Source organism: Engystomops pustulosus, chromosome 8 (genome assembly GCF_040894005.1).
Source record: "Engystomops pustulosus chromosome 8, aEngPut4.maternal, whole genome shotgun sequence".
NCBI lineage: Eukaryota > Metazoa > Chordata > Amphibia > Anura > Leptodactylidae > Engystomops > Engystomops pustulosus.
In genome coordinates, this window is record NC_092418.1 from 69,458,810 (window position 1) to 69,486,020 (window position 27,211).

At 40.6% G+C, this 27,211-nt stretch overlaps 1 protein-coding gene across 4 annotated transcripts in view; it reads right to left on the minus strand.

Moving 5' to 3' along the window:
• Positions 1 to 27,211, minus strand: part of PARD3B (par-3 family cell polarity regulator beta) — an 862,331-nt gene that overhangs the window by 173,959 nt on the left and 661,161 nt on the right. The window lies entirely within an intron of this gene.

A 27,211-nucleotide genomic window follows, 5' to 3' on the forward strand; every position in this document is an offset into this window, starting at 1 on the left:
ACCAATACAAAGAATACATATTTATAACCAGCCTTGCTGAAAGGTACTTCTTGCTCCAATGCAAATTGTTAATGTTTACAGACGTTATTTGCAATGAAGCCTGTTACCATCTGGATGTTGAATAATGCTTATATTAGGAGTTTAACTGCTGCAGAATAAAAATGAGTATTTCAGACAATGAAAATATTCCTCAGTTTATCTATAAAAGAGATGGTCATGAATATTCAGTATTATGCAAACAATGGTGCAAACAGCATTTCTACTGCCCATAAGCAACAACAAACCCGGGTGAGCAGAGGCAAAAATGATAAATCTTCATAGAAGTCAGCACCTGCACGGAAACAGCTTCTTCATGAGAAGAAAGCAGATTTTGTTGTAGACTCCAAAGAAATGGGAATAAAACCTCATATTTCCTTGCTAGAAGCAGAGCAGCAGAATCATCTATTTTTTATTCGCTGCTCCCTGGTTAGATTTCATCATTCATATGCACCCAGCTTTTACATAATGACCTTTTCCAACCCTGAACTAACCAGCATTGTGTTCAAATCCTAAACTCTTCCAAATGTCACACCGGAGAATAGAGATGGAGATGATACTGTTCATATAAGTCTCTGGAAGCAATATACCAGGAATGCTGTCACTGGCAGGGGGATTAAAGGGAAAGTTGACAGAAACATGACATGTTAACCTGCACAATCCCTAAACTGAAACACAACATCAATGGCTGACTGTGAAATTCTTAAAACGTACATACACAGTTTTATGAGTTAGTCTAGACATTCTGATCTGAACCCATGACATGCATGTTATACCTTGACAGTGTGACTTTTACACTGCCTGGCTGCTAGTACAAAATTACAATTTTCAAGATCTTTATTCAGGAATCAGATAAAAATAGAATATAAAATAACTAATCTGGATAACCATGCTTTAGCAGAATATATGTAATGGTGGATTATAATATGGGTGACCAAACGGCTCACTAATAGTCTGAATTTGCCAAAAGCTATTGGCTGGTCCATACTAACAATAAAAAAAAAATCCATTGCGTCTGTGTCTAAGATACAGGAGAGGCAACTGTGGGATGTCAAGCAAGAAAGCTAATTTGTTATTTTGGTATGGGAGAGTTCAGTCAGTACTGTGTATCAATAAATTAGAGAGGCTCTCTATATAAATAAATTAGTTAGGCTAAGTTCATACTACCGTTCAAACATCCATTCCTTGCCTGCACATTCGAATTTCAACTTCAAATTCAACAAGATCCACAAATGAAAGGAAAAGCTTGTTGGAGGAGTTCCATAAAATGCAACAAGAATTTATAGGAGGATAGGGCTTAGGTTAATGACATTTTTAGGGTTGTCTGGTGTAATATTATCATCAGGGGAAGTACTAAGACATCACTTGTGGGTTGTTTTGGGTAAAGAGTTAGCCAAATGTTAAAGCCCTGAGTGATGTCTTGTCAGGTGCGTCTCAGTAGCTTCTTTACCAGGTATAAATCCTCTTACAGTCCGTGTAGTATCACTCGTTATTATTAAAAGACACCCTGTGTGAATACTGCTGGATCTGGATGCTACTAATTGACAATGGCTCTGTTTAATGACTGCCCTTGCCTTTCTATTTTGGTACTGCACTGCTATCTTGCTGTGACTTAAGCTTGGAGTTAATAGTGCGCTGGGTAGCAATATTTTGATGCACTCTGATGGTTTTGATTCAGCTATAGTATATTTCAGTGTATCTCCCATATCCTTTACCTTACTTGTATAGAGAACCTCACCCATTTGGGGGACCACATTTAGGGCAATCGAAAGAATAGAAGAGGTAGAAATAGCTCCAGGGTTTACTTTCCTTTTCCCCACTTCCTGAACTCATATTCAAATTTGACCTTATAATCTTAAGAATGTAAGACCTCTAAAACCTAATCATATAGGTGATCACACAGCTATAACAACCCTATATGATAGCTTTATTAATTACTCCAACAGATAGTATGACAATTGTCTTTACTGAATACTCACTTCTACAACATTAACATTCTTCTTTTTACCAAGCACATTCAGTTGAAGATAAAATTAAATACTCAATCCAATTGTACTATTAGTTAGTATCTAAACATAAAAACTTGGTACTTCTGTATGAGAATTATGCTGTAGCTATTTAAATGCTGGAATTTAATTTTAATACTTTGCATAAACATGTAGAGGCATAAATCTTTTTTGGGATCTCCACTAGTATGTTGAGCGAGCTTTATTCAATGTGGCAGATCTAATCTGAGGTAATTTACATTTATAGTAGAACAATGACTGACTGCATCTTTAAATGACAAGACCTGCCCGAAATTAAATATGAGATCACATTATTGCCAATGATAAACAACAACATACCCTATGCTCTCTTACATTTGTAAGATACGCTGTTACCATTGATATTTTCTACATTAAAGAGCTAAAGACTAGAGTTATCCATAAAACTGGATAACTGGCTGCCTTCTAAACTAAAACAAATCCTGGAAAACCTCTTCTGATTTCACTGAAAAATTTGTAATGGAAATACTGAATAGAGAGAAGATGCTAAGACTCCCCATAGTGACCTCCCATCCTGTTCTGATTGGTAACAATTAATGATGAATAGGACCCGTAAAACTTTAGCTGAACCCGAATTTTAAAATCCTGTTCAGGTCTGGGACAAAAACAGGGTTTTAAAGTGTCACTGCTAAATCACAGTTTCTGCTCCATTTCCACATATCCTTTTATAGAAGGACAGGTGCATACATTGAATTATTTTCTGGAAAATCTGTGAAAAACCTCAGCATTGGCTTACTTTGGTTGTATTCACACCATGTTTTTTTTTTTATTACGCTTAGCCTATACAGCGGGAAAACTGAGGGCACCTATAGACTTATATTGGAAGATGGAGGATGAGTTTTTGCAGCAAGCTGCAATTTTTCATCCTGCTCCATTCTGCTGAGTGACATATATGATCAGCAGAGGCTATTGAATCTATTGAAGGGGGGGGGGGGCAGATGGAACAGAAGTGCATACCCCCCTGCACCCAGCACCTTGGACACAGGTGGTGGGAGCAGCCTAATCGGGCTGCATAAAGCTGCTGAGCAGAGCTGAGAGAGTTGGCTCTGAAAGGAGGCTGGAGAGCACACAGCCCTGTCCCCTGTGCCTGGAGCAGCAACGTCTTTTGTGTTTTAGTGGTGAGTTAGAGGAACTCTGTTTAGCTAGCACCCAGACAGGTAGGATTTTGTTTTATGTTTTGATGCCTGAATGTGAAGGATGTTTTATTTTATACCTGCTGTTGAAATAAATACAGGCGAGATTTGTTTTGGGCTATACTTTGGTGTCACTGTCTTGAACTGCATCACAAATCTCCGCTACCACGGTCTCTACTGGGTCAAATCTCCCACATCATATAAGGACAATGAAATCACTTGGGAAACACCCTGAACATCTGCAGCAGCCAAACACCAGCGATTGCCGATGTTCACTCCTTCCCCCCGCTTTCAGAGGGAAGGAAGAGGAATTAAGCAATGTATTCCTCTCTATGAGTATACAGTGGGATACATCTATGCCCTTCATTGACACTTTGGGAATCCGCCTGTTGTGTCCTTACAACGTAGTGCAATCTAGTGTGCATGGGCATTGGGGCAAGTTTCATTTAAAGTCTTGTGTTCAGGTATTAGACAGGACAGTAGAAGTACTTACTACTGAGCATGCTTGTGAGCTGATTATTGGTGTGGTGCTCTTTTTAGAAGTTGACTGAAACTGGGATGAACTATAACTTAAAGTATAGATCACAGCACTACGCCTGGTTGTTATATTGCTACTCTGATATCACTTCACCATCACAATAACCTAATTTTGTACACCGAAAATTCCAAGCTACACAGCCTCCCTCTTTTCTATTCCTCTATTTTTCTTTCCTCTTCACATTGTCAGGTTTCATCCAACCTTACCCTTACATCCAGGGGCTGAAAGGAGTACTTTGTAATGAGAAAATGCTAAAGAATGCTTCTTTTTCCTATGTAAAACTAGAAGGCCACATGCCAGCCGAATACTATCTCCTCACCTCAGACTCTAAGAGTTAGTCAATGTCCATTTCCCGAGCTAGGATGGAAATGTACTATGAGACTTCAAGTCAAGGCATTATTTATGCGTCACCCAGTGCCAGGTAATGTGAGAGGCATACAATGTCTGAGAGCAACAGTCCCGAATTTCATCTTGGCTGCTGACAATTATGTGAATATATGAACTGCATTGAAACCCACCAGATGAATTCAATCAGCGCTGTGCAAATATCGCATACATAATCTATTAGTTTACCCCAATGAAACCAAAGCATTGAATTGAAAGCGAATGAAGTCATCAGCAATATAGAACACAAGACTGATAAGACAATATTAAAAATGCCCAATTTACACACATTTGAGGCAAAAAAAGTTGACTGTGACGATAAACTGTCATCAGTTCTTTTTTGCACTTCTAAATGATGAAAAATGGTTTTAATCAGATGGCAATGAGAATGGAACGGCAAACAGGAGGAAGAAAAACCTGCTTAAAATGCAGAGGCTTGTCTCAGGTTTACATGACTATTTATACTGCAAAGAACATGAAGTTATAGAGAAGAATTAGGGGGAAAATTAAAATAGCTACAGAGGAAATCACTCAATTATCTGGGTGCATGGAGCTTTAAAGCTGCTGCACTCACATCAGAGAGACATGAACAAAAATATCACATTCATCAGCACTTCCTTAAATTCAGAAATTCAGCATCTTTACCCCATTTATAGCAGAACCAAAAACTTAAATAAACAATTATGTATATATTTATAGTAAAGGCCACATCCTTGTATACATTGTGTGCAGATAGGACCAATTTATTTTTTTAACTTCTTTAATGTAACATAATGGGCATAAAGTCCATGCTCTCAGTTTTGCTTTGAGAATATCCACATTAAAATTTGGCTCATTAACATGTGCCACCCTGTTTTCAAGGATTGGAACAATTGGAATATACAAAGGACACCGGACAATTGCAGAATAATTTCCATGGTGAAGAGAAGCCCCATAACAACATCCAACCAAGTGGACAACACTCCCCAGGATGTAGGCAGATGAAACCAAGATCAACCTCTACAACATCGATGGAAAGAAATAAGTATGGGGAAGACGTGTTACAGCTCATGATCCAAAGCCAAAGTGATTGGTCAGCATTTCATAATACAGATGGACAACGACCGAGAACATAAAATCAAAGCAACCCAGGAGTTTAGTAAAGCAAAGAAGTGAAATATTCTTGAAGTCATTCACCTGATCTCAAGCCAATTTCACTTGATTTTTACTTGTTAAAGACTAAACTTCAGACACAAAGGCCACAAACAAACAGAAACTGAAAGCCACTGCAGTAAAGGCCTGGCAGATAATTCAAGCGAAGAAAAACAGCATCTGGTGATTTCCATGAGTATTAATATTTACCATTACTTAACCCCTTTTCTGTGTTAGGCTATTTTTCAGGGTTTTCTTTTCATAAATGCCTACTACAGGCATTTTTTAAGAACACAAATCTCAAATTGCTTTTTCTAATCATTATTTTCTGCCTTTATCAACATAAATAACATAAATACTTTTTTCTCTGCATCAATGCACATAGAGCAAAACCAAATTTTTTAATGACCTTCCTTTGTATAATGAGATAGCTTGGGGGGGGGACGACTTTTTCCACTTTTTACAATAAAAAACTATTAGTGTGCACCACATTTATGCACTTTTGGCTTGCCTGACAAAGGGTTATCGGGTAAAAATAAGTATATATAGCCTATACAAGTCTACTACTACTACCTAAATAGTATAAATCACAAGCAGGCAGATTCCCTGACTGCACCCAGCCATGTATACCATTCTGGAACCAAAGTTTGCACATTACCTAAATAACTACAGGCGGTCCCCTACTTAAGAACACTCGACTTACATACGACCCCTAGTTACAAACGGACTTCTGGATATTGGTAATTTATTGTACTTTAGTCCTAGGCTACAATAAACAGCTATAACAGTTATCACAGGTGTCTGTAATGAAGCTTTAGTGTTAATCCTGGTTCTAATAACAACCCAACATTTTTAAAATCCAATTGTCACAGACACCAAAAAAGTTCTGGCTGGGGTTACAATGATAAAACATACAGTTCCGACTTACATACAAACTCAACTTAAGAACAAACCTACAGACCCTATCTTGTATGTAACCCGGGGACTGCCTGTACTTTAAAAAACTTAATACATATACAAATGCATCTCACAATAAAAAAAATTATAAGTGAAAAACAGTACAAGCTAGTGTAGTGCATTCTACTCAAGATACCCCATAAAGCCACAGTCTCACATACCATGTATGAGTGACATCATCTCATATAGGTTTGATGCCCTCCATTGTACTGTAGAATACTGGTTGACCAAGGAAAGAATGAAAACACACAAGTAAAAAAAAAAAGCCCAAAATATTCCATTCATGTAATTTAATGTTGTCATGGTTCTGATTGCATTTTGCTTTTGGTGTAATGGTTATCTCTTACACCTGATTACCAAGCCAGTAAGTTTTCCTCACATTTGCAGGGTTTTCTAAAAAAAAAATGGTGATCCACTCCTTCTAGGACGGACTAGGTTGTCACACGTTACAGGATGGAAGAGCTGAAGCCAATGATGACAGGGTCACCATACACATGTGCATCCTTGGTCTCTACAGCTGCTCTGCCCTGATGGTACTTATTGCACTTCCCCAGTGGACCCTTCTGGACAAGTGTATATCCCGATATTCCTATATCCCGACCTCTGTGACGTATCCCCCTGACTGAACCTGATAGGGATGTGTTGAGACTCCCTCTCATTTTCCCCTTTTCCTTCTTTTATTCCTGTTTTCACCTTTGTCTTGTCTAGTCTTGTATATTAATCTGTGTTATTTGTGACTTTGATGACTCATCATATGCGGGGCACTTGGTATCGACAGTTTGTTTCTTCCCTCAACTCCATTGTTATTCATTCTTAAATGGTGTTTTACTCCTCCATTGGGGATGAGAATTGTCTATTTCCAATGTTTTCCACTGTTATTGTTTGGTGTTTGATTGCTTTTATTGTTGTAATCTTAATAAAGCTTTATTGAACCATAAAGGGTTTTCTAGCAGGTAAAAGGATCTGCACACACCTCCCACATTGCCATTGCTGGGGTCCTTGCTGGATTCTAATTCTTGACTGAAAAGGGTCACTCCTTTGCTCAATAATTGGGTGTTTGGCCATTCCAAGCTATTTACCTGCTGTGTAAAGCCACAATCAAGAGTAGAGACCAGAAGAGACGTTTGCAGCACTGGAAAAGTAGGATCAAAAAATTATACAGGCATAGAATGCATGCACACGAACCTATGGGGAACCTACAGCATTTTTCGGGCTATAAGGCGCACCAGAGTATAAGGCGCACCATCAATAAATCCCTGCTAAGGATGAATGACCAGCAGGTGGCAGACCTGTGCACAGTTCAAGGCAGCTGTTGTCTGTAAGTATGGTTCATATATAAGGCGCACTGGACTATAAGGCGCAACTTTGATTTCGGAGAAAATTAAAGGATTTTTAGTGCGCATTATAGTCCGAAAAATACGGTATATACAGCCACAAATATGTCCAGACATAGTTGTCTATGGCTCCTGGGCTCGGTATGGTGAGCACAACGTGTGCCCACTGTACCGTGCCATGGCTGCATAAAAGATAGAGCCTGCTTTATCTTTTGGCCATGAGCACGGCTATGAGCCACTATTCTCTATGGATAGGGGAGGGGCAAGCAGCACTTGCTTTTCCTACTCTCTACCGCACCCGTTGTTGCATTCTATTAAATATCATTATGCACTAAATGTTCTGGATATTCTTGAAGACACTGCACATCATACTGTATCTGGCATGCCTCTCATCAACTATATCATTTGTTAATTTAAATTTGTAATAAAATACTTATAGAGCCGTAAATTTAAACCTGATTCAACAGCTTCTGTAATTCCTGCATAAAAATCCTGAATATAAGATAAATGAGATAAAGAACTAAACCGTGACATAAATATGCCTTCATGATTACACTGACCAAATGAATCATATCAAACCTTCAAAATTTAACATGCAGGGGGGCGTGGCTTAGACATGGCGGAGTGAGGACACTCACCTTAGGAGCTCCTCACTGACAGACGCCAATACCCGGTCTCCGGCAATAATCCCCGCTGCCTGTTATGTCAAACAGGAGGAGAAGAAGCGCGGTTCGGACGGGGACTGCAAACACCCACAGCGCAGCCCCGACACAGGACCTGGACCGATTCCGGCGTCAGCAGAGAGACGCGCCAGACCCTCCGGGAAGGCCCAAGATGGCTCCCGTTCCCGCCGCAGGACGCACCGCGGGTGACGCAGCAGGAGGGAGGAAAGACGGTGCCGCGCATACCTCCGGAGAGAGATGCTACACCTCAGAGACCCCGGAGCAGGCACGGTCACCCCTCCTCCACGGCAACAGCAGGTACCAGGCTTTCAGCCTGCTCTCAAAAAGATGGCGGTGCACGGCATGGAATATAAAATATCGTCACTATAAAGTGCAATTTGTTACGCAGAAAATTAGCCATCACAGAGCTCTTTATGTGGAAAAATAAAAAAGTTATAGATTTTTGAAGGTGTGTGTGAAAAATGGAAGTGAAAAAACAAAAAAGGGCCAGGTCGTTAAGGGGCTAAATCTTCACCAGGTCCTACCAAGTATAGATTTCATTACGGCAGCGGAGTTCACCTGGAGAAATAAAAAGAGGCCGGAACCTTTTAGTATATCTTGTGTACAATATGCCAGTCTTAACACATTTTCCCCATCCTCTTTTAATTTTCTTAATACTTTCTCAAAGAGAAACATTTCTCCATATTTGCTTCCCAGAGAATCAGATTTGGCAGTAAAAACATGATATGGTGATAAAAAGTAAGAAAATGACATTAAAAGTTATAGAGTCTGCACCTATTGTCAGAATAGCATTACGAATGAATCTGAGCTTTCTATGCTTATTTTATGGATGAGAGAGGAGCGGGCCACATGTGACACAGGCTTTGTCATGTATTATTAGAGTCATAAATAAAGGTATGTAAATATCAGATAGCATTTCTTTCCTTTCAATAGGATTTATTTATGCTGCACCTGGAAAACATTACTTAAAACTGCGCCTGCTGCTCAGAGCGGTGCTTTCAATTTAAGGCTACGGAGAGAAATGGAGAAGCTCTAGCAATTTGGTAACAAAAACATTCTGTAATATGGAAACCAAAAATTTGACAATGATTTCAGGGTTGTTTAGCTGAGTTGTACATATTTAGATGAATTACATGAAAGGCAACATTGTTACTAATTATTTGGGAGCTTTCATCTGCTTCTCTCTAGGCATTGGCTAGTTAGTACTCTTATACATAGCTCTGATTTTTCTATTAAGGCTTCAATAAAACAAAAAAACATAAAACCTCTTTGGACCTGGTAGGTAATTACATGAACCAAAGCCAAGGCTTATTGGGAGCACTTTGTATGTAGGCTCAGTAAAATACGTGGATGCTGTGTATAGTATTGGTGGATTGTCAATCATTAATCCTGTTGGAAAAGCTAAATTTGCTCACAATAGGTCTAAGTGGCTTATTATACCATATTATCATCTACAATACAGAAAGAATGGCAGGGAGGCAAATTAGCCCTTAATGGAAACCTGTCACCAGAACACTGTTTTTAGGTTCTCCCTTGTCCCCACCGTCAATACCAAGCATATCCAAAAACATTTTTTATCTGATTCCTGGCTTTTTTCTTTCAAACAATAACTTTTATAACACTTTACCTGGCTCTTTGCCTGGGTGTGGTCATCCTTGCTCAAAGTAAGTGCCCCCCCACCCCCCTCCACAAACAGCTCGTCCTCCTTGGTTTTAAATTTAAAAAAAAACCTTCCTCCTCTACATTGCTCCTTGCCTCTACCTCCCTGAATTTCTTGCATACCAAGCAAGAGATTGTATTAGATTGCAGAAATGCCGGCAGTCCACACTCTGTCTGCGCATGCGCCGGGTCCAGCACATGGTTGGTAGACAGTGAGGCAGATGCAAGAATGCAAACTCAGTAGCACGTAGCAAACACATTGCCTAGCAAAGCTGTGCTCAACGAGTTACAGGAACAGGCCTGCGAGAGGATTCAGGGAGGCGGGGGCAAGGAGAAATGTAGTGGAGGAAAGTGTGTGTGTGGGTGGGGGGTGGGGGTTAATTCAAAATCGAGGAAGATGAGCTGTTTGTGGAGGGGGGCACTTACTTTAAGGAATGATGACCGCGCCCAGGGGATGACCAGGCAGGGAGCCAGGTAAAGTTTTATAAAAGTTATTGTTTGAAAGAAAAATGCCAGGAATTTGATAAAAACTGTTTTCGGATATGCTTGTTATTGATTGCGCGGACGTGGGAAAACCTAAAAACAGTGTTCTAGTGACAGGTTCCCTTTAAAGTGCCAAAATCCCCCTGGCTAAGTGTCCACTACCTGCCTGAGCCATGCTAGTGGTCTGCAAATTTGTTTCATGCTGAATTTACCCATCCAAACCACGAACTGCTGACCTGAACTCAGCATATCAGTTCAGTTATTCCATGTTCACACTCGGAGCAAATATATCATTCCACAGTCACTCATGTAACACTGGGCATATATGGGCTGACAATGTACAGTTCTAGAATGAATAACAAAGGACCTACACAAAAAAAAAATTATAAAAAAAAAGATACTCCAGATAATTTAAAGGGGCACGGTGACCAGATTTTACCCCATTTAACTACCAGTGTATGAAATATTGTTTCTAGAATTTCCTATTTGTAAAATCTCACCCTTTTAGCTATAAAAAAATCTCCTCCAAAGTCATGTGAGAAGAGAAGAATTATATTTACCTGAGATGAGCCTGCAAGGGAAGCATATCTTCAGACATGTGGTTTAATAAACAATGCTTCTAAAGGTATAATATTCAAAATAACAATTTCTCCTTTCAGATCACTTGAGGCTTTTGGTTGTGTGAAGTACAGAACTGGAGATACAGGCAGTTAAAGACATAGTTGGAAATGTGAGTTTCAGATAAAGATCTGGATCCTCCTGTTTTTCAACTGCCCATATGATGCGTATTCATGCATGATCTTTAGGAACCCAACAATCTATGTTCTAGTCCTAGAGATCAGACTTTCAACAATAAGACATTTAACTCATATTGGGACCATCCCTTTAAAGTGGGAGCACTTATATTTTCACATCACTGATGTGATAAATAACGGGATTCCTTAGTATTTGCAGTATCCATTCAATAACTGTAACTCTGCTTGGAATTTCTTGGATCATAGTTGGTTTAACAATTGGCAATGTGACAGATGTCATAATAATGGGGATCTAAGAGGGGAGGGCCACTGTACTACTGCACATACAGTATTCCATCATTTTACTATTTTTTTTACCTTTTTTTATAAATGTAACTTTAGATGTAAAAGTTACATTACATACAAGACTTCATACATTTCAGCTGAACCAAACACAACTTTATTGGCTCATATTTCTGCGTTGAAAGCTGTCAAAAGTAAATTTTTTTTAATCCGCAGACTGTTTTAACATTGTGAGAATGTTCATTTATACATGGTGCGATGTACTGTTTCTTCAGCTGCTGAGTGTCGGTATATATTAGCATACTGTGTGAAATCTGATTGCAGAAGGGGCCTGGTGCTGCACGAATCATTGACATGTCACAGGCCCCATGGCACTTTAGACTTCAGACTTTCTAAACAATTCAGTGGCAATGAATACAACATTAACAATTACAAAACTAAAATCTCAAAACAAAGGCAGTGCTTCCTGGTGAAGAGCACTCAGACCTATGTTCTAATTCAGCCATTTAAAGGGAACATGTCACCAGAAGACCCCTACTTAGCAACCCCCCCCCCCCCCCATCCCCATAGAGCATTGCGCATACACTGCTAAACATTTTTTGTATGAAAAATCAGTTTTACAGAACAAAAGATATCTTATATATTACCTTTGAATTACATGCACTGACTAGTCTAGTCGCCCCCTGGGCGGAGCTGAAGAGGAGTAATTTCCCCCCACCCTTGGGAAACCGCTTCTCTGTGTGTGAGATTTTCAAAAGTATATTCATGCCCCTCACCCACCCTTCTTCTTTATTCTTTCGTCCCCTGGCTTGCCTCCTACAAATGTGACCTACCCAGATCCCGCCCGATGTCCTGAATTCTCGCTTACCACTAGGCATTCTCGCGTCTGGGAGGTTAGCATGTCACGTACTGTGCGCACGGACATGCGCAGATAAAGCGGTGCTGGCCACAAGGTCCCCGCATTTGTCTGTGAATGCGCCACACTACGCTGCCAACTAGGAGTAGCTACGTAGTTTGCGTAGCTCCCAGTGCCTCAATGTCTACGTAGCCAACCCAAGTCAGCGGCATAGTGTGGCGCATGCAGGGACCTTGCGGCCAGCTGCACTTCATCTGCGCATGTCCATGCGCACAGTACGAGACATGCTGACTGCACAGGCGCGAGAATGCCTGGTGGTCAGCGAGAATTCAGGACAGCGGGCGGGATCTGCGTAGGTAACGTGTGCAGGGGGCAAGCCAGGGGCCTAAAAAATAAAGGAGAAGGAGGGGTGAGGGTCGGGAGTATACTTTTGAAAACCTCACACATGGAGTAGCGGTTTCCCAAGGGTAGGGGGAAACTATTCCTCCTCAGCTCCGCCAAGGGGGCGACTAGACTAGTCACACAGTGCATATAACTCAAAGTTAATATAGAAGATATCTATAGTTCTGTAAAACCAATTTTTCATACACGGGGGGGGGGGAGGTTTGGTGCGTAAAAATGGCTGAAAATGGTAATTTCTATCAGAATTGTTCAAAGCTAGAAAACCTTAAAGTAATGGGGGGATTTATCAAGGGCTGATGCTTCATGTGTCAGCCCTTGCTGTTCCCTCCGTCCATCAGGTTCCAGGTGAGTTCTAGATTCTGTGTCCGGGCCTGGTGTGGAGGTGAGCCCCTTAGCTTGCTTCATGAGTTGTGCAGAACCCGCACTGTACATCACACAGACATAATTCAGCATATGGGCATGTACTCCTGGCTCACGGAGCTGAGAGGACCCAAGTTGATGGCAAAGGCCAGTCAGCAAGTTCAATGAAAGGACTAGAAAGCAAACTGTGGGTCAGCAATGTTCAGTAATACATTATCATGCAGGCAGTTTGGCCAGTAACCCAGGGCCCATGGCCACACAAACCACCCACCAAATTTTATACTGAAAAGGGCCTTCACCAATCAAATCCTCATACACCTATTCCTGCTCTCAATACACATGTGCACAAGAGTCATTTCAAAAGCTACAAAGGTCCTGAACCCACAGGAGAAGGGACACATCCTCCATTAGCCAAGAAGCTGATTCTAGTACCATAGGTAGGAAGTCAATTCCAGACTTGTAGAGGCTATAATATTCATAGCATCCAGGGCCCACGGCAGTCTTAATCCAACCCTGGTTATGTTTTAGGAATTTGCAAGTGGATATCAGATAAAATTTGCACTTAGTGGGCTGCAGAAATAATTCTACTGGTATTCCCTAGGCCCTCCTGACTGACACTATTAAAGGCGCCAATTGTCACATCACAGCAAGTTTATCTACACAGTGGAGATGAATGGAAACATAACATGTCAGGGGAACACTCACTAGCTTAGCCACATGGTTCATTTACCCTCTGACCATGATAGTTGTGACAATACATCCCAAAATCTGTAAAGCGCTACGGAATTTGATGGCACTATATAAAGATTATTGTTATTATATGTTGGAAATTCACTGAAACATGTCAAGCCAGTCTTAATTGCGGTGAATTCGGACATTTTTGAAGACATTGGTTTTATAGTTATTTGTTTTACCCTAAAGTAGTTATTTTAAAAAATATATATATAATATACATATATATATATATATATATATATATTATATATATATACATATATATATAAAATATATATACCGTATATACTTAAGTATAAGCCGACCCGGGCATAAGCCGAGGCCCCTAATTTTAACACAAAAAACTGGGAAAACCTATTGACTTGAGTATAAGCCGAGGGTGGGAAATGCATTGGTCACAGACCCCTCCCTCCCCCCCCCCCGAGTATATAACCAGCCAGCCACCAGTATATAGCCAGCAAGCCCCCAGTAGTATATAGCCAGCCAGCTCCCAGTAGTATATAGCAAGCCTGCCCCCTGTAGTATACAGCCAGCCCCATGTATTATACAGCCAGCCCCCTGTAGTATACAGCCAGCCCCCTGTAGTATACAGCCAGCCAGCCCCCTGTAGTATACAGCCAACCTGCCCCCTGAAGTATACAGCCAACCTGCCCCCTGAAGTATACAGCCAGCCTGCCCCTGTAGTATACAGCCAGCCTGCCCCCTTTAGTATACAGCTAGCTCCCTATAGTATACAGCCTGCCAGCCTCCAGTAGTATATAGCCAGTCCACAGTAGTATACAGCCAGTCTGCCCCTATAGTATACAGCCAGCCTGCCCCTGTAGTATACAGCCTGCCCCCTGTAGTATACAGCCAGCCTGCCCCCTGTAGTATACAGCCAGCCTGCCCCCTGTAGTATACGGCCAACCTGCCCCCTGTAGTAAACAGCCAGCCTGTCCCCTGAAGTATACATCCAGCCTGCCCCTGTAGTATACAGCCAGCCTGCCCCCTTTAGTATACAGCTAGCTCCCTATAGTATAGCCAGTAGTATATAGCCAGTCCACAGTAGTATACAGCCAGTCTGCCCCTGTAGTATACAGCCTGCCCTTGTAGTATACAGCCTGCCCACCCAGCACTTAAAATAAAAAAAAATTATATACTCACTCTCCGGCGGCCCCGATGCTCGGCACGGCTCCTCTTCTGTCTTCCCCGCCGCTCCTGTTCATTCTTCGGGCTTCTGTAACAGTTACGGAAGACCGAAGAAAGAAGAGGCGCAGTGGGGAAGAAAGAAGAGGAGCCGCACCGACATCGGAGAGCCGCGCTGAGCATCGGAGGGTCGCCTGAGGTTGAGTATAGAGGTTCATATTTTTTATTGACTCATGTATAAGCCAAGATAAGGTTTTTCAGCAAATTTTTCGTGCTGAAAAACTCGGCTTATAAACGAGTACATACAGTATATATCCTCTGTTCTCCTCCATATTGCATGCACGTGTATTTTGAGGCTCTGTGATTGTCATTGTAGTATGGGGAATTAAATTCCAACTAAAATTCCACCGATTAACACAGATCTCTCAGACAAATTAAGTCTTCTAGTGCCATAAAATACATTTCTTGTACACCATGAGAGGACACCCCAGGAAAAACACTTAAATAGCGTGCAGACTGTGACAGTAATATTAAAATGAGATACAAAATGTGCTGTATTTATCAAAACCACTGTGCATTAGAAGACTTCAATTATAATTATAAGGTTTAACTATTCTATTAATTTCCCATTCAGCCATTTCATTGAAAAACATTAAGCCAGTAAACACATTTGCATTTGAATTAGAATAACATTATCTACCATATTAACATTTCAACATGAATCATATCCATTACAGGTAAAGGATATTCCCACAGAAAATTTAGTTTGCATGAAAAAAGAACTGTCCATCACATTTGGTCAAGAATTTCTTAGGTTTTTTAATTAAGTATTAATAATGAATGTCAAACTGCCTTCTAGACACAGCAGCGGCATTCCTCTGCTACTGAAATAAACCAGGGATATATACGGTATACGAGATAACAATAAAATCATGAAGAATGAGGAGATGGAAGAACTGCAGATCATTTTTACATAATTAGATATACCAGGCAGTCCCCTACTTAAGGACACCCGACTGATAGACAGACCCCTCTGCCCACTGTGACCTCTGGAGAAGCTCTCTGGATGCTTTACTTTAGTCCCAGGCTGCAATGGTCAGCTGTAAAGTGTGTGTAATTAAGTTTTATTGATAATCCTTGATCCCGTTACAGCAAAAAATGTTGAAAATCAAATTTTCACAGGGAGCTACAATTGTAAAATATATAATTCCGACGTACATACAAACTTAAGTACACACCGAAGGAACCTATCTCGTACCCGGGGGACTGCCTGTGTATCTGCAATTTACTCAAGACAAAATCTTCAGTACTGAAAAAAAATAGTATCTGACAAAGACATAGACCCCAAGTAGTATATGTGCAATATCATCTCATGTCATAGTACACTTCCTTCTTATCACATTTGCTTTGCTTTAGACTACCGTCTTGCTCTGTCACCTTGCATTGGTGGATTCTACGTTGCTACATTCCTGGAACCATGCTCAATGGTCACTATTGTCTGACAATCTGACCAGCGCTTCACTTTTGATATAGTCAGATTAATTTGGTAGTTGTACCCTTTTTTTACATAATGCACCTTAACCCCTTCTAAACACAGCCTTTTAGTTTTTTGAGTTGTTTAATTTTTAAAAATGTTCTTATTTTTTACAAAGTTGTAGAAGGATTGTTTTTTTTGCTGGACAAATCGTACCATTCAGCCCCTTAATAACTTGCTCTGAGAAGTCTTAAAAGGCCAAATAATTTTAGTGGTTTTAAAGACGTTGCGGTTTTAATGACAATTAAACCATTAAAAAGGCTAGTGTTACAGTCCATTTCATGTATAATATGTATTGTCTCAGGCCAACTTGGCGACTATGACAATAATAAAAAAAACAAAAAACGTTGGCATTAGCATTTTAGTTTTGTATACATGTGGTTTTTACCTCACCTCTTTCAGGTCGTAAAAGAACCCTGGGGAAATTTGCACTTTTTTAAAAAGTTTTCTATAACAGTTCGAGTTACGGGGTAAAACTGAACTGACTCTGTTAACAAGCAGAAGCTCTGTTTAACGCTGTGACACCTGCGATATGCTATACTATATAATTTAGAAATTTATTTCTATAATATTTAGAAATTCAAAAAGATTCAAACATTTTTTTTGCCATTTTATTAGGGCTTTTGTTCACCCTAAAGAAAAAATTACATCTTACCTTAATTTGATGGGATAGTAATATTACAGAGATATCACATTTAGGCTTCATGCTTTTAACCATTAGCATATGCCATGACCAGCCACGAGGGGCAGCTCATGACACACATTGACTGATTGATTTCTATTGTACCCCATATCTGACTGTATTATGGAAAAGCCAATATTCAATAGACAATTTCCTACGAACCACAAGCAATGGAACATGGCTTCTTACTTGCGGCCTGGAAATCTTACATGTATTTATCTGTATGAAGACTTGACTAGATTGACTAAGTTGTCTGTTCATTCTATAAATATAAAATTCTTAACTTACAGATATCCCGTAATTTACTCTTGATGCTGCTACTTTGCATTTCTTGGTGCAAGGAAAATATCCCAACATATGGCCTTGTCATTTCTAAAATTCATCACTGACTGTAATGTGGCCTACTAAAGTCAATCACTGGCTGCAATGACAATGACATGGCCTATGTTGCGATGTCCCAGGAAGTTCATAGTAATGGGGGATCGGGTAGAACCTAAACGAAATGGCGAGAGATCAATAAGGCTAAAATGCATTTTTTTAGTTTCATACAAGAGCTAAGACATTTTGAAATGTATATTTTTAAACTAGAAATTCCAATATTAGAAATACTAAAAATAAAAGACCAAAATGGGGTCAATCAATCCAGTTCATGTTAGCCAGTTCATTCTTTATGGCTGTATAGCTTTATTACACACTATTCTTATTCCATCCTGGGTAGACACATTTTGGATACACATTAAACAACCTTGGCTGCTTCTTGGTTAGGAATACACCGGCAGCAGAGATTCAGAGTGATTTAAGCTAGCATATTTATTTTATTTCCTCCTCACAGTATATCATATAAATAGCCATTAGAACAGGCTGAACACTGCCATAAGCAAATAATAATCATAGAGCGCAGCACATCTGTCTAGCAGAGCAAAACCATTTAAAAATGCGCTTAAGGTATAAATTGCCAGCCTAAAACACCCCTTGTTCCTGGACAGGTGTCATTCTGTTTGTATACATAATGCACATAGTTTGCAAATGTGTGGAAAATACATGTGCTGTGCTACAGGGCTGTGAAAATAAAATAAGTGCCCTCTTCCATTTGACCCAATTAGTGCAATTTTTTAAATATTACAAAAGACACTTTAGAACAAAGGTAAAAGTCACCCATGACCCAAAGTAGCTTCCCCCTTAAATCTTAGATCCAGCTTTATGATTAAATCCAAATGTGTTAAGAAATGGAAGAGTTAAGTACAAAGTGTCTGCCAGAAACATCACGCCGCATTCATAAGAAATTCCAAAAAGGTGATTCTGTTTAACTATGTATGAGGATGGAAAGGTTGTAAAGTCATTTCTAAGGCTCCTGGGCAGCATAAACCACAAAGAAAGTCATGAGAACTGAAAAGAGAAGCTTTCAAATTGTGGTGAATCGTTCTTCAAGTGTCTGGTCAACCAAAATTATAGCATCACCTCAGAAGTGAAGACATATCTCCAAACCTCTATAGGCATAGTATATAGTTCAGTATATATAAGTTTGGAAAAAGTTGCATACAAAAAATCTGAACATCCACCAGCTTCATAGTGCAGAGCTGCTAGGTCCACATACATCTGGTATAAATCAGGTACAATATTCCACTAAAGGAGCTATACATGTCCCAAGGGCGTGGCAGGAGGGATGCCATTGTTTTGATTGTATATCTATGTTGTGTTCTCATGGAGAAAGTTGGACCAGCACTCCTCATCCATAAAAGTCAAATTGCTTTATTTACAGATCTATCTGATGCGTTTACAACCGCAAGGTCCTTATCATATGAAAAAAGACCTTACTGTCAGAAACATGTCAGATGTATGAAACCGTCTTTATCTTCCCAATGTGAGTGTTATGTGCACTAAATAAAGCATCTTGACTTTTATGAATGAGGAGTGCTGGTCCAACTTTTTTCATGTGAAGAAACAAAACTTAGATATACAGTCAAAACAATGCCATCCTTTCTTCTGTGCCCTTGGGACATGTAGAGCTCCTTTAGTGTAATATGGTACCTTATTTATACCACAGTCTGATTCCTCCATTATAGGACTCATACACCAAGGAGGTGAGCTGAAAAAAACATTGTGGTTCATGTATATTTAAGTCTTAAAGAAAAAAGTTCAATAAAATACAGGATTTAAAAAAAAAAAACTATATTACACTAATTGAACATCATGGAAACAATAAAACAAAGTTGAGCTACTGCAACATATTGGATTGACCTCAACAACTTCCTATTTCAGAAAAAAACATACTTTGCATCTTTCCAATATCTGGCTTTTTAACATAACTCTAATACCCTGCTAGCATTCGTGTTAGCCTGGCCTATCCATAGGTTTGCCACCGAAAAATATTAGAGTAACTTTGACCAATAGTAGGTTAGATCTGGTTGAGTAGGGCAGGAATTTTAAGGATTGTGGCTTATATGTCCTGGTTTTAAGAATGTAAATGTATATCATTCCCTCGAACTCTAACATGAATACATTATACAACCAGGATAAATGTATTGCTATATCATGGCAGGAATGTGTGCACTTAGCCTATACAAACATGGTGCTGAATATATGGGATTGTAAAGGAATTCTTAATATGGTAAGTAACATATCTATTTATTTAACTACATGTTCTATAGGAAATCAGAACCTACATTATTCTTTACTATAGGACCTGTTTGAGAACCCTGCTCTCTCTGCAGATGCCTCACTTTTATAAATCCCTCTATCTTTTAAAGTACACAAATATTGGGACGCTTATAGCACCCAGGAGCGAATATCCAAGATGAGCACATTACTTACTCAGGAGGAAATATGCAAAGGACACATCATTCACATAATGGTGGCATTTCTTGTGCTGGGGGCTTTGCACAGTATCTAAATGGTTTTCTTCTCCCAACCAATAAATTGATGAGCTTATAATTAGAGCCATACATATGGTAATTTATTGCATTTCATTTATCATTCCAGATGAATCATGTATCATTTTAATAGTATTCACTAATATTCTGATCATTTATTACAGTTAAGCTTATAGTCAAAAGAGCAGAGGGGGCTTCAGTGTGTGTGTCTTCTAGTATGCATCACTGTACAATCTCTAGTAGTTGATCTTTACAACAGCTCAAATCCATCACATTATGGGATTGACAAGGCATTCCATACATATTAGGGTCCATGTTTAGAAAATGTTTTGGCAGATTCCTGCTTCAGATCTTTTCTTCCTGACAATAAATGCTTTATATTGTTTTATGAGCCAGTCACTTTGCAGGCCATTGGAGTATCAAAAATATTATGCTAAACATATACTGGGGCACATTTACTTACCCGGTCCCTCGGAGATCCCGAAAAGTGCATTGTCCGTCCATTCACTTAGATCGATTTCCTGCATGTGTCCCTTCCCCGCTGAGGTCCCTCTCGGTGCATGTAAGTGCTTGGCTTACAACACAACTTTGAAGTTAAATCCTGCGGTTTGTCTGAATCCGTCGGATTGTCCGATGCCCCCCCCCCGATTTATGTCGCATGAAAGCATTGCGCCAAAATCTGATTGCGTGCGACGAAAACCCCTTTTGAATCCCTGTCCCAGCGTCGCAAATTGGAAATCGTTGGGATGTCCAACGAAAGTGCAGTCTGTGTGGCCCTTAGTAAATGAGCACCACTGTGCCGGCGTCATTCTCTCTCTGTAGAATGCAGCTGAAGAGGCATAACAGTAGTTTATGTTAACTATAGATCCAGATTGTAGTAAGCTCCTGATATCTACATACCATGTTATTCTAGTATCTCGACCTTCTGCGTATATTCAAGCTTTCCTTCTGCCTTGTGATTTTGTACAAAGTATGCCCTCATTTTTGTGACCAAGTTTTTCTAGTTGTTCCTTACCACTAGAGTAAAGTGAGACAAGTAGGTAGCGACAGCTTTGATGAAGATTAGTCTCAGGGCCCATCATTTTCAGTTTTTTTGTAGATGATTATAGGGACACAGGCACAGTCCTATGGAACATACTAGACACAATAGTCCAAAGATGTTTAACAAGGTCATTAGTAGAGTTTTCTGAATGTGCTATTTGATCAGTTCAGAGGTCATTGTGCAGGGAGGGGCAGTAGATATTCAGTGATCATCGCCAATTATATCTCTTCCATTGCAATCCTGTCTGTGATACAGCATTCTGTACAGTGTACAAAATCAACAGTGTACATCACCAAAAATATGTTAAGAATGTAACTGTAAGCAAAATATTTTGTAGAAATCACCTCTAAGTAGTTTCCAAGATCCTGAATATAAAAAGGAGAAGAAAATCTCATCTTTGCAGATGCTCCCTGCTTTGCTGTAATTAGATATATGTACCATCTCTAAAACAGGAATCTGCTCAATGATCCAGCAGCTTAGGTAATGTATTCTCAAACTTGTAGTTACTGAGCCTAATCGCTAGTAATCAGAGGCAAATGAAAAATAGAGTCATCGATCAGGCTCATCCCTATATTGCTCTGCAATGAATCTAAGGGCGCGCATTCTAAATACCTGCACACATCACTGATGATTACATTGAAAAAAGAGCGTACAAAGAAGCTATTAAACCAAAGCATCATAAATCTATCCCTGCTTCATTGTGAAAAAAAATATATTTTCTGATGAATCATAGACTATAAGAAGACTACAGAATACTAAAGACATGCATAAGATTTCAGTGTTCTAGAGATGTAGCTGTACTAGAGTTATGCATGTTTGTGCATCCACCCAGTTCAGTTTCTGTGATTTCCCTTAAGTTTACATTCCCATATATTAGTATGGACATTGTATGTATAATTTTGGTGTGAAATACTTTACAAAGTCCTCTCTATTCATGGTGGTGGTGACACAAGATACCTCATTTATTTTAGATGTGGGCACAAGGTGGAATCCACATAAAACTGTAAACCACGGATATAAAACAACAGCCAAACATGAAAAACTTGTTGACCAGCTATTTCTCTCAAATTCACCCTAGACAAGCACCCTGTCAATCTCGCGGGACATGAACCTTGTTTTGGATTGTGTGGAATCCATTATTTCAGAAGCTAGCACATAACCCCACATATTTCTATGGGCTTGTACACATGGCTGTGGTTGCCGTAGAAAAGTATAGAATAAGCCCACTCACCCTTAACCAGAATGTAAAGATTCACAAATACAGGGAAATGTTGCGTCCAAACGGAGGACCTTTACAAACATATGCGACAAAGAAAGACTTGCAATATCCTTGGGCTTGGCTGATGTGCAGTTTAGTCTATGGGGCAGTTTGTTTCTGGTGCTAAAAGATGCCCTTACTCATGACCTGCCTTGGCCTTGTTTGTGAGCTTTATGCCCGAGTCACAAAATTCAGAGAAGGTCCTATTTCTGCCTGTGTTAGCAACTTGGACATTCACTCATGCTGTCATCGGCATTTCAGGTCCACATGTACTATGTGACTATATTCTTACACACTTATCACTTGGTTTGAGAAAGGTTCATGTTGAGCCGAAACAGCATTGTATATGACACTATGGAATAAAAAGGACCACTAATTACCCTATGTTTGGACTTTTGGGAGTGCTGCCTATTTTCTATTCATAATCTGTCTCAAAGTGTGGGCTCCCTCGTGCATCTAGGATCTATTGAATAATGTCTATTGCTCACTGTTCTACCATAGCCTTAAGCTGTATTGGTATCATGAGGACATCACTGCGACCCCCGCCACAATTGCACGGGTTGTATTATAGGTAAACCCTCCCATGATTGCTGTGTAGTATTGTCATTTCCAGTTGAGCATCCGTGTACTATTGTCCCTTCTGTTTGACTGTTCAGCACGTTACAGAGTGACCCCACAACACCTTCCATGTATACACATGAAGCACAAAGCTCCTATTCATTCCACTGTTATAATGCTGCCTATAAATATGACTACTCCACATTGTGTATATCACAAAGATCACTTATCTCAAGAGCCAGATATCAAGGTTTTACAAACTAACACTTGCATAAAATAAATTCTAACAAATGATGGATTGTGTGTCAAGGTTCTTATGTACACAGAGATGAGAGTAAATGCGTATTCTTTCCACTACCATTAATTTTATACATTGCTCAATTGCAAAGGAAACAAATGACATAAGAAGGTTCCCAACCTGGAGAATATAATATTGAGTCTGGAAAACTAAAGCATTCATGTTACTGGTTGATACGTGCAGACACTGTTATAAGGACCTGTTCACATTATATAGGATTATATAGGGTTAGGCCCGAGCGGTTGAATAATAAAAGATTTCTCTATTGAATGTTCAGGACCAGGGTATTTTGTGCCATTAGGACCAGACACATGTTTCTACTTTTTGCATGTGAGATTTGATTGACATTTTTCCTGGGAGAAATACAGGACTCTTATTTTATAATTGTTATTGACTGAGATTTTACTTATAAAAAGATTTCAGACATTAAAGCTGAAATAGTGAAACAAATATTCTTCTAGATCTCTGCTTGCTGTCATTCATTTGTTCAAGCTTTATACTTTCTTCCAGTGGATAAAAAACTGTTAATGCTCATGTGATGTCACACAGGTATATAACTTGTTATATCACTGAGAGTATTCAGAGTCGTGTGATATAAAGATCCATGCACCTGTGTGACATCACAGAGAGTAATCAGAGCTGTGTGATACAAAGATCCATGCACCTGTGTGACATCACAGAGAGTAATCAGAGCTGTGTGATATAAAGATCCATGCACCTGTGTGACATCAAAGAGAGTACCGTATATACTCGTGTATAAGCCGAGTTTTTCAGCACAAAAAATGTGCTGAAAAACCTAATCTCGGCTTATACACGAGTTAATAAAAAAAAACATGAGTTAATAAAAAAAAAAAAATAATTAATACTCACCCTCCGGACCCCGGCGGCGGCTCCTGGTCCTCGGCGGCAGCTCCCGATCCTCTGCGGCGGCTTCTCCCTTCGATCTTCACGTGCCGGCAGTCGCGTCTATGCGACTTGCCGGCGGGCGCATAATATGATGTAGCGGTGTCGCCGCTGATGACGTCATCAGCGGCGACACCGCCGCATCGCACTGTGCGCCCGCCGGCAAGTCGCATGGACGCGACTGCCGGCACGTGAAGATCGAAGAGAGAAGCCGCCACAATGGACCGGGAGCCGCCGCCGAGGACCGGGAGCCGCCGCCCAGGACCGGGAGCCGCCGCCGAGGACCAGGAGCCGCCGCCGAGGACCAGGAGCCGCCGCCGAGGACCGGGAGCCGCCGTCGAGGACCGGGAGCCGCCACTTCAAATAAAAGGTGAGTATCGTCGGAGGGTGAGTATTAAGTTTATTTTTTTTATTATACTGAGGGCAGGCTGTATACTTTTTGGGGGCAGGCTGTTTACTTTTTGGGGGCAGGCTGTATACTTCATGGGGGCAGGCTGTATACTTCATGGGGGCAGGCTGTATACTTCATGGGGGCAGGCTGTATACTTCATTGGGGCAGGCTGTATACTTCATTGGGCCAGGCTGTATACTTCATGGGGGCAGGCTGTATACTTCATGGGGGCAGGCTGTATACTTCATTGGGGCAGGCTGTATACTTCATTGGGGCAGGCTGTATACTTCATTGGGGCAGGCTGTATACTTCATGGGGGCAGGCTGTATACTTCATGGGGGCAGGCTGATTGTATACTACTTGGGACAGGCTGTATACTACACCCTCGGCTTATACTCGAGTCAATAGGTTTTCCCATTTTTTTGTGGTAAAATTAGGGGTCTCGGCTTATACTCGGGTCGGCTTATACTCGAGTATATACGGTAATCAGAGCTGTGTGATATAAAGATCCATGCACCTGTGTGACGTCACATGAAAAGAACAGATTTCTATCCACTAGAAGCTCAAAATAAACCTATAAATACCTCTATATAATGACAGCAAGCAGACATCTAGAAAAGTGATTTCAGAACTGACACAGAAAGCATATTGTAACATTGTATACCTGTTGATGATATAAACGATGACACTGCACACCAGAAAAAATTGAACACTGACCTGCTTTGCATTGTATATGTGGAAAAGTCCAGCAATATAACCTACAATGAATTCTTATACTTCAGCGTAAACTAAGATATGTGCAACATCCCTGCCAATGCAAGACAGAGGAGTTGTTGCGAATAAGCCCCTAATATGTGTGTTCCCCTAATAGAGAGTCTGATCAGTTCCCTTGCAGGACACTACACATATAATTAGGTCATTGTGCAGCGTTAGATTCTGCCTGCATAGGCAAGGGTTAAATGTTATTTGTTGTTGTCATCCAATGATATGCCTCAATGCACTTAATTGTGAACTGGAGTGTGATTGGAGGAGGAGACCACCTGACCAGGGATTAACTAAACCCTTAGTCAGGGGAGGAGTTAGAGTTCCAGAAACTTCTGAAGAGATCTCCTAGCATCCAGCTTCTGACTGAGAAGCACCACCTCAGAGCTCGTGCTCTGACCACAGGCCTCAGCAGCTCTACAGAGTGTCAGTCCACCTTTAGGGCGAACACTGAACCATTCCAGGATAAAAGCTGAAGCTTCTACATTGGACACAGCTCCACCCCAGCCTGCCCATGCATCCAGGCAGGTGAACAGAATCCTGTGGTTCCCTCTCCAAGAACACTCCCAGTATCCTACCTCTGTAAGGAATTGTTGGGCACGTTGCCCGCTGTTGGTTCAAATAAAGAACTGAATATTTTTGCACAACGTTGCCACCGGCTGGAGCCTGCTACAGCTGTAACACCAAGGGCGCCCCATCCATCTACCAGGGACACATACTACAGACTCTAAGGGCTGCTCCAGGGAGAATCAGTATCACAGCCTCTCCCTCTATATCATTTCTTGCATACACCACCTGCTGGAGACCTGCCCTCTGGTCCCCATACCAAGCACCGTGACACTAGCATGCCTAAGCCGCAAGCGCCAGCCACTGCGGTATTCTGGACCCCGGCTGCCTTCATGCCCCAAGAAAAGGCTAGGCCCCAGTGGGGGATGTTGCATATATAATATCTGCCTGATATATAGATCAAGTTTTGTGTCTCACAGCTGAATTTTTCTGGTAGACAAACAAAATTTCTGACGCTAAGGCTAGGACACGCCCCCTTTCCACAGACTTCATCCTTTGACAGACAAGTTCGAAAAGTGTCTGAAAATGGTCTAAAACTCAGAATAAAAATACATCAGAAATCTGTCTAAGATAGGTTTATGTATCTCTCCCAGTCACTTTAGGACTAGGCCTAATAGGCTCCTATCAGAGGTGGAGACCACTGTACCTCCTCTAGCTGCAAGGCTGTAATTGGGCCAAGAGAGGATGACCGTTAGGGGTTAAACAGGCCAGAATGGAGCTTTTTCTGATCCTGGCTGGTACAGCAGGTGTGTGGTTGTCGTAAGAGAGGACAACCACCATGATATAACAGTGTCCACTGTGCATCATACACTATAAAGGGAGGCTCTTTACATCTGTACTGTTTAGTCTGTAGAGATGCAATATAAAAATCAGGGTTTTTTTTTACCTGAAGTAATAAATTTGATGGTCCAGCCAACATCAGTGATCTTTCAGACTTTTATTTCGTCAAATTTAATTTATCCACAGTGTTAATCCATTATTCCTACGTGTTTCGAACGAACTGGTCATTCTTAGTCTTTTTTTTACCTGCACTAGTTAAATGCAGTAATATTGTTGATTAACATACAGCGGATCACATATATGTGCAGGGCTGGGACCAGGTCTGAGTGTACCCAGGGCTGCTTGAGGTCCACATAAGTCTGCAGATAAGGAATCCATGGGGATGAGGGGGGAGGCTGTATCTAATGGATCCATAGGAGGTGCTTATATAAAATTGGTAAAATTGGGCTGATTGGTATGATAAACTAATAATTTTATTTAAATATTTTGGGGAACAGGAGACTGTTTGTTTTAGTTTCTGAACTTTTAATGCAGCCACATGAGTTTACAGCAAAGGGGCCTACTGAGGATCTGTCGCCCAGGGGCCTACTGAAAGCTGGAGCCGACCCTGGGTATGTGTACCATTAAATAATTATCATTGCAAGTCATGTACAAGAACAGCAGAGCTT